This window comes from Aegilops tauschii, chromosome 6 (genome assembly GCF_002575655.3).
Source record: "Aegilops tauschii subsp. strangulata cultivar AL8/78 chromosome 6, Aet v6.0, whole genome shotgun sequence".
Taxonomy (NCBI): Eukaryota; Viridiplantae; Streptophyta; class Magnoliopsida; order Poales; family Poaceae; genus Aegilops; species Aegilops tauschii.
Window position 1 is genome coordinate 18,440,627 of NC_053040.3, and position 15,682 is coordinate 18,456,308.

Sequence of the window (15,682 nt, forward strand, 5' to 3'; positions counted from 1 at the left end):
ACGACTAGAACGAATCACCCGTCCGTGCCATGGACAAAACAGCCTAGATCTGGAGGCAATGAATCTGAATATCTGGCAACTGTTAACGAATAATGAACCTGATGATGAGACGACGCAACGTGTAAAAGCAACTCATTTACGTGTGACGGTCGCTTTTAACGAATGCTTCTGCGACGGACTGATGCAGCTGCCGCCGCAAAGTCCAGAGAAGCACTACTAGCTGCTTATGCTGAACCATGAACTCAAGAATGGTTCAGAGAAGCACTAGCTGCAAAGCATTTTACAGCAGAGGGGGCAGAAACTATGAACCGGAGAATAATAGCTTTGAGCTACATATATGCTGCTCGGTATACTGACAAAATGTTTGTATCACCCCACAAATCCATACAAATGGTGGCAACGTGATGCGAACTCCACCATCATTAACAAAACCCTATGAATAGGCTCAACAGTACACAGTGCGAAAACAAAAATTTACCCTTTGCTATGGTATAAGGAAGGGCAAGAATAGATGGATCCACAGATCAGAGCAGGTAATTAAGACAGGGTTAAACACCAGAAAAGCTGAACGACCAATCCAATGTAGCTATAAGAGCACCCACAGTGCGGTGTTTTTCAGCCTCTAAAGTTGCCTCTAAAGGCTTGGAGCCTGCCCCCAAACATTACAGACGTCGCCTCTATTAGGCCAATTGGTTTGATGCCAACATTTGGCATTGCCAATATTTGGCAAGCCAATAATTGGCAACTTCTTGTGAGCTTGGCACCAACGCTAGCCTTGGAGGCTGCCTCCAAGGATTACACAAACCATATGGTCCTACCTGTCTGTATGGTTGTGTCTAGGTCCATCATAACTGATCAGTCAGACTTCCAATAAATTTGTTGATTATTCTATTGTGGGTACAATCCTTGGCGTCACAATATGCTACACACTGCATCATTTTTAGCTCTGCTTAGAGGCTGAAGATGGGGCCCGGTATAGAGGCAGAGCCTCTGTCCACTTCCGGTGCATTAAAGCATCCCAATTGGCATGTTGTCTACGGGATCCATTCAGTATGGAAAGGCGCTACCATTCTTGGTCTTTCGTCCGGATCATGGTTAAGACACTCCACGGCAATGTCTGCCAGAATGTCAAGACAATGCATATTTCCTCCCACTGCAATTCTCCTATCAAACAGATCAATTGATTTCCTCCCCATCTTGTGATATTTAGGGAGCGCTCGGTTCCTCTCCGCTCTCTTAACTCTGCTCCCGGAGCGGACCTCACTTTAACGGAGCTGCAAAGACCGAGCTCCACCAACTCCGCGGAGTGGAGGAGCAGAGAGATTACGAACGGGGCCGTAATGAAATTCGTTACTAAGCTATTATTGTCAGAATGTGTGGCCCTCCTCCTAGTAACAAGCTCCAAGATGGTAACTCCAAAGCAATACACATCACTTTGTTCGGTCAGCAGGCCTGTTTTTAGATATGTCGGATCCATATAAACCATGTAACCAGCGATTATTCCACTATGTTGCGCAACCATCCTTGACATGCCAAAGTCTGAGATCTTAAGCACACACTTGTCATCAAAGAGTGTATTTGATGGTTTAAAATTACCATGTAAGACGCATAAGGCCCTTGAATGCATGTAAGCTAGAGCATTTGATGATTCTGCTGCTATACTCGCAAATCCAAGTGGAGAGGCACCCTTCTACTGTGAAGAATGTCATCGAGGCTACCTCTGGAGAGAAACTCATAGACTAGCATCCGGGTGCCAACTTCGAATCAACAACCTAAGAGCCTAACGATGCTTCTGTGAATGACAAGGCTTTGGATCATGAGTTCATTTGGAAATGGTCCATTGTCCGGCGCAGTTTTTTTTTGAAAAGGAGGTTAAAACCCCCGGCCTCTGCATCAATCGATGCATACGGCTATCTTTATTTATTATTCAACAAAGGTCTAACAAGAACATATATCAAGCCATCTGAAGCCACCACTCAGACCTACAAAACTTGATAATGTGGGGTGCTCTCACTCATCATATCTAAAACCGATGTCGTCGCTCATCCATCCACATAACGTATCGGAACTAAAGCCGGTGCAGCGGACCTAAATCGTACACCACATGCACACGTTTTAGAAGCCGCCATCATCATCAAACCACTGGCCCATCTTCAGGAGAGAGATCCGCATCATCCTTGCCAGTCTGTCCATCCGTCGATGCCACCACGGCGCCCAACGGCGCCACCGTCCTGCGCTCGTCCATCCAGACGCGAAGATTCTGCAGGATATGTCGTGTGTAGCACCTGCCGGCTAGGCATGACTTGAAATCTCCACCGAAGCTCCATTCAAGACGAAGCCGCTCCACCTCCTGCCTCTGTCTTCCAGCGCTGCTCCACAAACGATACTCCCAAGAGAGAAATGACACCGCAGTGCCCCCATTGTCCGATCTGGAAGACAAGATTTAGGGTTTCCCCCGAAGCAGCACGAGTGGGTCGACAGAAGTTACACGACGATGCCTCCATCAAGGCAACGACACAGAACGCCGCCATCGCCTGCCATCGGCTCGGTTTTCACCGGCAACTCTGTCTTCCCGACTCATAGCCGGGACTAGATGACGGATCTCGGGATCTGACCATCCAGCCTCCAGCGGAGGAAATGGCCACCACCGCCGGCTGCACCGGCCAGATCAGATCTGACCAGAGGCGTCGCCGAACAGTCCACCAGGCCCTCCACGTCCCCGCCGCCGCCGATCCGACGCCCGATGGCATGCCGCCGCTGACCGTAGCCACTGCCCTTCCCGGTACAGTGACGCGCCGCGCCTGTAGCTGGCGCCGCCCGAGGCAGGGCCAGCCACCACGCCGTCGTCTGTCGCAGCCATCGCCGCCGCGCCACATAGATTGGATCGGCCGCGCCACCACGTGTTTAGGGGCCTCGCACCACCTCTAAGACGCGGGAGAGAGGGAGTCCCCCGCCACCGCCGTTGGCCTCCGGCGGCGGCAGAGGGAGGGGAAGAGGAACATCGCGCCTCCGGCGGCTAGGGTTTGGGTGCCGCCCGAGTCGCCATAGTGGGGCCTATGCGGGGGCTGTTGGACCACTAATCAGCTTCTTTATTGCGACTAGTACATCCCCAACAAGTACCCTGTAAACTTCTCCAAAGCCTCCTTTTCCAATCAAATTCTTATCCATTAAAAAAGGCTTGAGCTCACCCTTTCGTAAAGTTTAATAAGTTTTACATTCTCCAACATACGTCCACCGTACCACATATAGTTCCTGCGTGCTTTTGTGTTGAAGATGTCCAGATTGTTCAACTTGTAGAGCAAACCAGAGCTAGAGCTGGAAATGCTTGCACCATGTGGGATGACATTTTTTTTTTGCATCTTGCGTTCCCCAGAATGGCCATTGATCACCTTGAGCTTCTTCTTGAACTCGCTGCCAATGATCAAAATATTCCACAAGTTCTTTGGTTTCATCATGTTCCTTGATGTCCTTTCCGAGGTACTCAGATGAAAGCTTTGCTATTTTCTCTTTAGAGTAATGTTCCTTTAGAAAACCATCCCGTCTTTCAACTAGCAAACTACTGGTGCCGGTTTCGACAGTACTTGTCGTTTTATAAAGCCTATAATTTATACGGCTTGCAACTGGTCTCTTCTTTGGATTCGAGTCCATGCACTCTATCCCTTTCTGCACGCATACTTTTACTTGATACAACTGTGTCTCCCATTGGTCTGATTCCCGCAGCCGATTTATCCAAGTCTCAACTACCTACAAAATTGAAATTGTAAGTTAAGATATAGATTGTAAATGAGAGTAGGTGGTCTAGAGAGAGAGAGAGAGGGAGGGAGAGAGAGAGAGAGAGAGAGAGAACATGCAGGAAATTTTGAAATGAAAAAAAAAATCCATTATGAAAGTGAGCTTGTTGTCAGTTGGATGTTATTTTATTAAAGCATAAGTGCATTTCTCACCTGTGTGGCTGTGTCCACTTTAGTTTGACATAATGGGTATGCTGGTTGGTATGAAACACAACACAGTATCCATGCAGAGAGGTCTCCAGTTCAAGAATGGGCCAGCACAATTTTAGAGAAAATCGCTGCATACGTAAGTCTGGGTCTAAGGAGCCACAAATGCAGAAAAGAGTTGGCATATATAAACACATTTTCCACATTTCTTGCTAAGTTCAATCTTTTAGGTGCAGTAGCAAGCGGGGTGCTACAAATGTGATTTTAGTGCTACATCTTAGGCCAACGAGGCATATATGCAACTGCAAGTTTAGCTTGTGTTAATTAAGTAAGCAATGTGGTGTTAAAGCTGGGTGTCTAAGACACGAATCTTACAATTTCATTTTTATTTTGAGTGAATTTATTTTACAATTTCTGTAAGTTAAACTTAAGTAAAGATATACAGTTATTTGGAAGTATATCATTTAACATGGAGCAAACATTTAAATTGTTCTTACATCCTCATCTTCTGGATACTCCCTCTCTCCTGTCAGTATCTCCATGAAGATAGCGCCAAGACTGTATAGTCTGACGTGAATGCGACTTTCCCTCTCAAGAATTTTGGTGCCATATATCCCCTATGAGAAGATATTTAAATTGTGGTCAATGAATGTGCACACAAATATATATTTGCACAAAATAAAAATAAAAAAAGAGCTTCCAAGTGATTAGGTTACAGCGATCCACATATGTTAGAAGTAAAATCCCGGGTTTGGTCTTTATCAAGGCACCGCGAGAGACCAAAATCAGCAATTTTAGGTACCATGCATGTGATCATCTACCAATATATTACCAAGCTTCAGATCTAAGTGGAGAATGTGTTTCTCGTGAGGGAGTTCTGCACTAAGAGTGGTAGGAGTTCCCTGCACCGCGAGGATCCTGCACTAAGGGCTCATTTGGTTACAGGGGATCCTCCCGGGATCCCTGCCTCTTTCCTAGGTGGAGAAAACACGGGCTGAATCAGTCCCGGGAAGCCCACCTCTGCATTTGGGCGCTCATGAGATCGGGGCACCCTCGCCCCTTCCACGACTCTTCCCCGGGAGAGGCTTCCACGCCTCGAGAGGTCGGGGAGCAAACCCCCGCCCGCTCTTGCGAAAAACTAGCGACAGGGCTGTGACAGAAAATCCCTCCCGCCATCCTCCCTCCAGCTCTCCACATCTACGGCGGCTGTGAAAGGAAATCCCTCCGCGTTTGGTGGGGAATCACATGTGCACGTGAGAATTTCCCCCGGGGGCTTGTAGCCCTGGGCTTTCTTCTCCTTAATATTCCCTCCGTTCGGGTTTATTAGGTCTCTCAGCATCACAAGCATGTCCCTTTTTATAAGGCCTTACTTTGGAAAGGTGCATGCATGCAACCATTCATTGGTTACATTAAAAGCCATTGTTGTTGGTGTCATGGCTGGAAAATCAATACACTTCTTGCGTGCTTTTTCATTGGTTGCATGCATGTGAGAGAGTGCATTGGGAGTGAAATGAAAGAATTAATGTAAATAAATTATTATGTGTCTTGGTTTAAGAGAAGTTGTCTTTAGGCCTAATAAATCCGGACGGAGGGAGTACCAAACAAGGCCTAAGAGTGGTAGGAGTTCCCTGCTGGTGCTAGAGTGCTAGGGATGCCAGAAACTCGTAGTACTCACTCTCACACACACGTACACTTGCACAAGTAGTACTAAGCTTGAAGTTCGAGAGGAATGCTTGATTACATCGAAGGATACAAGTCCTTTTATAGGACAAACGAGCTGCACATTACGTGCACAAACTAGTCCTAGTGTGTGAACATGGACTTCTGAATCCACCCGCACCGTCAATCCGCCATGCATTAAGTGCATTCTATCCTGTCCTGCCATCCTGTTCCGCCACATGCAGGGATAAGCCTCTTTTCTTGACTTTTTGGTTGCTTGGAGACGGGGTTAAAACCCAACATTCTCCCCTCAACCCTGTCGTCAGGTTCGATGTTGATGATCTCGATCTTGTCGAGCAGCTCCTCGAACCGGACGTGACCAAGTGCCTTCGTCAGGATGTCTGCCTTCTTGGGATTTGTGTAGCCCGTACACCCTGCTCGTGCTTTGCCACCAGAGTGAAGACCTCCTGCAAGTCCTCCCCCGTGTGATGTATGTAACCTTTTATAACGAGCGACACCTTGTGCTTGATGATGGAGGCGTGCTCGTCCTTCTTGATCTCGCACTACTAGGGAAACCCCGGCCCTAGCAGGGGCGCTACAACTAACTTTTAGCAGCATCGCCAGTTTGACCCAGCGCTACTGCTAATACAGTTATCATGAGCGTTGGGTTGGACCGGTGCTCCTGCTAAGTAGTAGCAGCGCGGGCTGTTGCCTGCGCTACTACTATTCGTCTGTATTTTATTTCTTCTATTTTATACCGTATTTATACACTATTATATAAATTTTGATACAGTAGCAATTAAGAGAATGTTATGTCATTATGACCATGATGAGTTATTCAGTGGGTGGAAGAAACGCGGATTAGATTCAAGTGGATCCATAAATACGGAGAATGGAGACCATAAATACGTGATGAGTACAACCTAGGACCTACTCCTCTCTCTTAGCTAAAATAACATAAAATAGGTAAACTGGTCCATCTCCATAATGGAGAATGGAGATCCACCTGTCTGCAACTTGTGGCTTGCGAACATTCATGTAGTCTCAAATTGGTTGCCTGCGCGAATTCATTACTTTGCTCCCTTCTTTGAGATTGAGCCTTTCATCTTTTAAAAAATCGAGTATGCACTGTGGTAAGCCGTGGGTGGAGTTGGTCATAAGCTAACCATATGCATATGACCATCGGTAATCATCATGTCAGGCACAACCTCCTTCGGAAGCTTCTGTTGAATAACATAATAGTAACGTTTATAGTTAGCAATGTATTTTACTTAAGAAGAATGTATGCAACCATATTTAACAAAATCATACCATGTTTTTTGCAATGAAGTTACCATCATGCAACTCATGGACTAGTGGCATGTATCCACTAAAATTTGGGCTGACTTGATAATTGGTCTTAAAAGTCTCAACATCATTTATAAATTAGACAAGTGATCCTTTCTCCTCACAAGTTAGCTCGGAACCATAACTGTAGTACGTCTTCTCTACAGCCTTTCGAGTATTTTTCAAGAAAAGAAATAAGTTGTCAATTATATATAAACAAGTTTAGTAGGGATGAACACCAATTATTTTTAAATAGATAATATAAATTATTTAAAAAAATTGTTTGACAAACTCACATAGCGGTAGAACTGGAAACAAATAATGATCAAATTAATGCAAGAGCAATGATCAACAATAAATATGAACGTGACACATCGATGCGAGAGCAAAATCAGCAAATGTTTGTGGTTCTTGTTAGCCTTCTCGTTCGTCAATCATCCTCATTTACTGAAAAAATTGGGTCACGGTCATCCGACTTGATTCGACACGCCCCAGGCAGGTGGGCGGCAAGTGTGCGGCCATGACGAAAATTAAATATTTGTATACCAAACTTCTACACTTATTTATTTTACTACAACATTTGGTATATATATCTTATTTTTTAGTTGGTATAATAATTTAGTTCGTATGCTTAACCAATGTTCTTTGTTACTAGTTGAAATGTACTCCATCCGTTCCTAAATATAAGTCTTTTTAGGGACTCAAATATGGACTACATACAGAGGAAAATGAGTGAATCTACACTCTAAAATACTCCCTCCGGTCCTTTTTAACTGAGCATATCAGATTTGTGGTAAGTCAAACTTTGTAAAGTTTGACCAAATTTATATTAAAATATATTAACATCTACAATATCAAATATATATACTATGAGACTACATTTCATAATGAATCTAACAATGTTGATTTAGCATTATGAGTGTTGATATTTTTTTCTATAAATTTTGTCAAAGTAGAGATACTTTGACTTCGGACAAAATTTATATACAAATTAAAAAGGACCAGCACTACAGGAATCTGCTACTTTGCCGTCTGCCACGGCGGACGGCAAAGGCAAGGGTGGCGGACGGCAAAGAGCTTTGCCGTCTGCCGCGGACGGCAAAAGGCTCCGGCAAAGTAGGCTACGGTAAAGAGCTTCTTTGCCGCCTGCTTTCTGAAGTGGACGGCAAAGGGGCCTTTGCCATCAGCGGCGGACGGCAAAGAAAGCCGACGGCAATAAATTCGCTGTTAGTCCGTTAGGCGTCTAACGGCAGCCTTTGCCGTCCGCGGCTGACGGCAAAGAGCTTCAAGCCTTTGCCGTCTGCCACTGTAGGCAAACTGACCAAATGGGTCAGCTGCCAGGAAGCACAGGTGGTTGCCACGTGGCTTATTTGCCATCCGCGGCGGACGGCAAAGAGCCCGTTGCCGTCGGTGGCAGACGGCAAAGAGCCTGTACAGCCCTGTTTTTAATTTAATTCATTCAATTTGACAGCAATTCATAGATATACAGAGATATACACAGCAATTCACATATATACACAACAAGCATATCCAACACACAAGTTTCATCATATATACATACATAACCAACACATATATAGTTCCATCCTTACATATTACAAAAGTTTCACATTATTCATCCTACACCGTTGTCCATCCATCCATATAACAAGTTCCAACCATGCAAGTTCATTGATACAAAATAAAAGCACAAATGGAAAAGAAGCACTCCATCCATGCAAGCTTCCGTGAATTAAATCAAATCTGCAAAATGATAAACAAGATGTTAGAAAAACAAGAAGAAAATGAAGAAGAAGAAGAAGACTATAAGAAATAAGCATACTTAAGTAAAATGGAGCTAACCTAGAAGAAAATGAAGAAGAAGAAGAAGACTAGAATAATACTAGAAGAAGACTAGAATAATAATAATAATAATAATAATAATAATAATAATAATAATAATAAGAAGACTATAATTAAGCTTATTATATAAACTTGGTCATTTTGTGCTAACATAAGTAATTTTGGAGTTAACCTATAGGAAACTAAGAATATTAGAGATAACTTAGCATATTAGAGCCAACTTAGGTAAAATGGAGCCAACCTAGCTAATTATGCCATCTTTGAGTGAACTAAGCATATTAGAGCTAACTTATAGCTAACTTATGTCATTTTGGAAGAAGAAGAAGAAGACTATAAGCTTATTATGTAAACTTGGTCATTTTGTGCTAACATAAGTAATTTTGGAGCTAACCTATAGGAAACTAAGCATAGTAGAGATAACTTAGCATATTAGAGCTAACATATGTAACTAAGCATATTAGAGCTAACATAGGTAACTAAGCATATTAGAGCAAACTATATATAGATCATTTTGGAGATCTGACATACCTGACATAGTTCATTTCTCATTGTTCTTCTCCTTCTCCTTCCTCAGCCTGATGCGCCAAGAGCGGCGAGGCGGTGGAGGCGGTGGAGGCAGTGGGATGTAGTCTTCTACCACAATTGGCGTGGTCATGTCGCCCAGCTGTGGGATCGCCGGCGCCACCACCATCGCCAGGTCATCCTCAGCCACCACCATCTCTTGCCCATGGTGCGCCACCACCATCTCCTGCCCTTGGTCGGCCACCACCATCGCTAGGAGGTCATCCTCAGCCTGATGCCCACTCTGCTCCTCTTCTTCCCCACTCCAGTCCGGATCATCCTCCTTGCTGTCTTTGCTGCAGCCCGAATCGCTACTGCTTTTGCTACAGCCAGAATCGATGTTGCTTTTGCTACAGCCAGAATCGCTGCTGCTTTGGCTGTAGCCAGTGTCGCTGCTACTGCTCCCATTGCCTGTCCAAATGCAACAATTAATGACCGTTAACAATCGATGCAAGACAAAGCCAAATGTAGAGGAATAAGAAGAGGCAGAACGTACCGGCATCATCGTCGTCAGCGTAGCGCATGCGACACATAGTCGCATTGAACACCTTCACGATGAGCATGTTGGCGTCGTCGTCGTGCCTGAAGAGAAGGAAGTACCCCAGCCGCAGGTCGTAGGCACGGTAAAACTTCTCCCAGCCATGACACAGGTACATGTGGCCCTCCTTGATCACCAACTCCACGTCCCACAGCCTGCGAACCCCGCTGCCGGCCTGTCGCAGCTTCACATTATTTGGCGGATCTTCACCCAGCATGTTCATATAAGTGTCAGGCAGCCTCTGCAGTTTGGGACAAGGAGTGATGTAGCAAACAACAGAGTTATCATAATGAGATGGGTGAAGGGGAGATCTCTCCTTCTATATACCTGCCTCTTGGAGGAAGTCCCAAGTATGATACTGAAGAACTCGAAAGCATCCAACTCGTACTTCGGTGTGGCAGAGCGGAGACAGCGGTGACGGCCTCCCCCCATCTCTAATAAGCAGCAGAAGAGACCAATTAGTATCTAGCTAGAAGCATATCTATAAACATAGCCAAGTTTCTAGACATGAAAGAAAACTGAGAAAAAAAAGCAATGCACTTGTGCTCAACAACATCAACAACACTTAGTTAATTTGGTAGGTTAGTTGGCAATGGCAATTGGCACCCTTCAAAACTAGGGATTTCTTTAGACATGAAAGAAAACTGACATGTTGAAAAAAAGAGCATAGTAATCTAAAAATAGGGGGAAAATACACTTCTTCTTTCTCCTCTTTATCTTCTTCTTTTTTTCATCTTTCTTCTTTCTTCTTAACCAAAACTAAACCTATAGTTCCTTCTGGTGTGATCACATTGGAATACTTGTGGCAACAAATCATAGTTGCACCATATTTTAGGTGGCCCTAGGTGCCACACACCAAGCAAACAAATAAATCTCAAATCGGAAACTAAGGGTGTAGTGTCGTAAAATCAATTTACTTTGTATGCAAATCAGAATGTATAGTTTGCCTTTCCGCAAAAAAGAAAAGGAAAAGACGGGTATATTTTTTTTTCTTGTATATAAAATAACTCGTGCACCAATATTTACTTCACTGAAAGATTTTTCACTTTGAAGGGAAATAGTTTTTGTTCCATCATCTCTTAATAGTTTTTGTTTCACCTAAACTAAAGTAAACCTAAACTAAACCAAACCTAAAATAAACCTAAACTAAACTTAAAATACAGAAACAAAAACAAAAAAAAACAAGAGATCTCACCGGGTGGAGGAGGGGGCACCGGAGGGGTGGGGCGGCCGCGGTGGTGGAGGAGAGGGGCGCTGGGGCGGCCGGGTGGAGGAGGGGGCGCCGGAGTGGCGGGGAGGCCACGGTGGTGGAGCAGAGGGGCGCCGGGGCCGCCGGGTGGAGGAGGGAGCGCCGGAGCGGCGGGGCGGCTGCGGTGGTGGAGCAGAGGGGCGCCAGGGCCGCTGGGGTGGAGGACGGGGCGCCGGAGTGGCCGGGAGGCCATGGTGGTGGAGCAGAGGGGCGTCGGGGCCGCCGGGTGGAAGAGGGAGCGCCGGAGCGGCGGGGCGGCTGCGGTAGTGGAGCAGAGGGGCGCCGGGGCCGCTGGGGTGGAGGAGGGGGTGCTGCGGCGACGTGGGTGGCGTGGGGCGGCGGCGGCTCGGGCACGGGCGGCGTGGCGCGACGACGGGGATGGCGCGGGGCGGGGAAGGGGGTCACCGGGGCTGCTGGGGCGGCGCGGCGACGGGGGTGGCGCGGGGCGGCGGCGGCACGGGGGCGGGATGGTGCGGGGCGGCGGCGGCTCGGGCGCGGGCGGAGAGAGAGAGGGACAGATGTGGGGCGCAGGCGGGCGTCGATGTTGATTTTAGTTAGGGCACGGTTCTTTGCCGTCCGCCAGCAGACGGCAAAGATCCTAGCTAACGGGCGTTAGCTTGGCCACTTTCTTTGCCGTCTGCTAGCGGACGGCAAAGAGGGGGGCCGTTAGGTTTTTTTCTAAACAGCTCGTTAGTGGGGCCCACCTCTCTCTTTGCCGTCCGCCAGCCGACGGCAAAGATTCTTTGCCGTCCGCTAGCAGACGGCAAAGAATTGGCTGATGGCAAAGACATTCTTTGCCATCAGCCAGTTCTTTGCCATCCGTTTTTCGCAAGCTGACGCAAAGAGCTTCTTTGCCGTCCGCCAGCGGACGGCAAAGAATAGGCAGACGGCAAATAAGCAAATTCCAGTAGTGCAGAAGGAGTATGTCTATATATGTCCATGTGTAGTTCGTATTGAAATCTCTAAAATGACTTATATTTAGAAACAGAGGGAGTACATCACTAATCAATTTGTTTATGGTAAATTTAAATTAAGTGATGTAATATAAGTTATTTTTGAATTATTTTTGTGACAATTCCAAAAAATTATATAGTGCACGCATCCATCTTTGTATGTATATGCATATTTCATGTTTAGTTTTGTTTCATTAATACTGTGTTAGAGATTTCTAAAAAATAATGTCCAACTAAGATCTTAATAGTGATTTCTAGTGTATTATTAGATGTGCATATCGATAGATCCTTGTAGAGTATAAATTATGCCATTTTCAAATGTGTTACAAGTTGGATTCGGTAATAAGTTTAACGTACGCATGGTATTGAAATAGTACCGATCACCGACAAACATAAACTTATCACTGACTTGGTTATGCTTACATTCAGTTTGTTTATTTGCTCTATTCATCTCAACATTTGGTTTCATCTCGTGTATACAATAGTCGATGCTAGTTTATAAAACAAAAGGTTTTGTACGAATTAAACCTAGACATTGAGTGATTGTAGAACATGCTGGGGGTGGCCCATCTACCAAGAAGCCCGTATTTGGGCCGGCCTACAGGGCCTAGCGGCAGGGTAGGCCCTTCGGTCCTTGTCCAATCTCTGGACAAGGCATCATCTTGGCATGCAAGTTAAGACCCTCTCGAGATGTGGCCAGTCCCCTTTATAAGGCGAGGCTAGGGGTAGATCGAGGGCATATATTCAATACCTCAGATGACGGTAGCAACCGTCATCTCCAATTTGTAACCCCCTCACACAACGCGTTTCCACCATTAATCAAACCCAAAGCTGGAGTAAAGTGTTACCTCTGCCATGAGGGACCAAAATTGGGTAAAACCACCATGTGCGATCCCCTCAGGTGACCCCCTTGGGGAGCCCCGGCAGCGTGACCTACCACTCCAGCAGCTCGCCGGGCGCCACATCCTCTCCCTCACCAACTTTGACGCTGCCGCAGCAGGAGGACGCCTTGGGGAGCAGGTTGACCGTGCGGTTGAGGCGCCCCGCCTGCGCCCACGGGAAGCTGGCGCTAGGAGGTAGCTAGAGCATATTAGCCGCCGCGACGCAAAGCATGAGTAGGAGGAGCAGGGATACGAGGTGCGAGTTTGCCGCCATTGCGATGTGATGGTGGGGAGCGGAGAACAGTTTCGTGGAGATTTTCTAGAGGTTTCTCTCTGCCCGGGAATTTATAGGGTGGGGAGGGAGGGTGTTGGTAGTGGTGCTTGCAATGGACTACTACTGTGCTCTGTTATTGATTTGGCTTGAAAGCACACAGATTCCTCTCCTCTTTAAATTCCTTTTTTCTTTCCTTTTTTGACGAGAAAACTTCCAGTCTATTCATTTTCAATCATGGTAGTACAACGAATACCAGAAATAATAAAAATTACATCCAGATCCATAGATCACCTAGCGACGACTACAAACACAGAAGTGAGCCAAAGGCGCGCCCCTACTTTGAATTTAACTTAACGGAGCGGCGGATCCACCGTCATTGCCCCTCCCTCATGGAACCGAGCAAAACTTGTTGTAGTAGACAGTCGGGAAGTCGTTGTGCTAAGGCCTCATAGGACCAACGCGGCAGAACATCAACTGCCGCCAATGAAGAGTAGCGTAGATCAGGAGAATCCAACCTGAAAACACATGAACGTAGACAAACTACGACCAGATCCGAGCAAATCCATCAAAGACATTATATAACAGACACACTAAAATTCTCACTTCGAATTCTTAGGCATGGAAAATATTATATTTTTCATGACAATTTAAATTGGCGCGAGCCAAATTTTGTTTGCAAGCGCGACAATTTTCTTAAAAAATATGCTAAAGCTACTGCTAAATAGATAGCAGTACCGCGTGCCTCTGACCGGCACTACTGTAAAGTAGCAGTAGCGCGTCCCCCTGTCCCGTCGCTGAATCGGCGGGCTAAGGAAGAGGTGCCGCCACCCTACCTCCTAGAAATTCATGGGAGAGGGAGCCGGAACTTATTAACAGAGTACCATGCAATAATTCATGTCTGAGCCTGTCACTACCAGAAAAACATGCGTTGCCGACGGCCAAATCTATGCCGACGGCCCCCGTCGGCATAGATGGTCATACCCCGACGGCCCAGCTAAAGCCGTCGGCGTAGAAAGGCCGTCGGCGTATGTCCATCTATGCCGACGGGGGCCGTCGGCATAGATCAGCCGTCGACGTTGCTTCAAATATGCCTATGGCGGCCGTCGACATAGTCCAGGCCGTCGGCATATCACGTGGGCCCGTCTACCCGGGCGGCGATGGCCGTTTGACGACGTCAGGCTACGCCGACGGGCTAACGGTGGCCGTCGGCATAGCTATGCCGACGTCATCGATCCGCGGCGCCGCCACGTCATTGATCCGCGTCGCTCGCACACTACAAGAAATATGTCAACTAGTGACCTTCTGTCAGTGACCCTGGAAGAATTGGTCATAGATCTATGACCATTTGAGATCAATTGGTCAAAAGCTGCTCGGGGGGCTCCAAACCCTCAACTATATCGACCATTTTGGCCATAAAGGTCATTATTTCCTTACACGAAATGGTCATAAAGCAGACAACACTGATCCGCTGCCTTATTTCTAGTTGATCACGACCAATATAGATGGTCACAACCTTGTAAGTTGTGGTGGACTGCTATGACTAGGCGCCCCCTCATCAGTTTTGCCTGTGTCATGTCCATGTGACAATTTTTGCCCTAGGTTGTGAAGCAACCTATATTTCTGTCATTCCCAAAATTCCCAAAAAATTGGGCATTCTTTACTATCCAAATCATTGCCTCATGACAATATTCAACTCCATTTGCCTCGTAAATCTTCCTCGGAAAATTTCCAAAGTTTTTGTTCAACTCGAACTGTTGTGAAGGAAGTACTAGCTAGGCATATCCTAATGAGCTGAATTTTTGCCACATCTTCTATATTCCCAAATCATTGCTCTCCACAAAATTTGAGCCCCATCTAACAATACATGTGAGTGTGGCTTCAACATTCATATTTCTGTCCAGTGTGGTACGTTGCAAAGCAAGTGACACCTAGGCTCGTCCAATTGAGCTGCAAATTTTCCAAGATAGTGTCCTTCGTAGATGATCATCCTCAGCCAAAACTCAGGCCCATTGGTCATGTGCATTTCCCGTACCACTAATCAAACACTTGGGTGCTAATTCATGTTTGAGCATTGTTCGGTCTCCTCGTGAGATTCTTCTGTTGTTATTTTCTTCCAAGCATCTACCTGGGGAGTGCCAAACCTACTAGACATGCCTAGGCTTCCCAGAATGCATGGCAACGCCACGGTCATGCGGTGACCACGCGGCGGGCATGCGAGTCTACGCGCTTTGGAGTTGGGGCCCTGGGCCATTGTCCAAACCTCAACGTATCACCACCAAACCATGTATTTATGGTTAAATAGATACTTATGTACCTAGAAATGATTTTTGGAAAAAATAAAGAGCAAACTATAAGGCAACTGCAGTTCAAGTTTGACCCGCTTCCTACTGAATCGGCGGAAATTTGTCTTTTTTACCAGAGGTGGATAAAAACTTTTTACACCCAACCATTTTGTCAATTG

The 15,682-nt window shown here is 46.2% G+C and overlaps 1 pseudogene; it reads right to left on the reverse strand.

Moving 5' to 3' along the window:
• Positions 1-976: 976 nt before the first annotated feature.
• LOC141025714 (uncharacterized) lies at positions 977-13,221 on the reverse strand (annotated as a pseudogene).
• Positions 13,222-15,682: the final 2,461 nt, after the last annotated feature.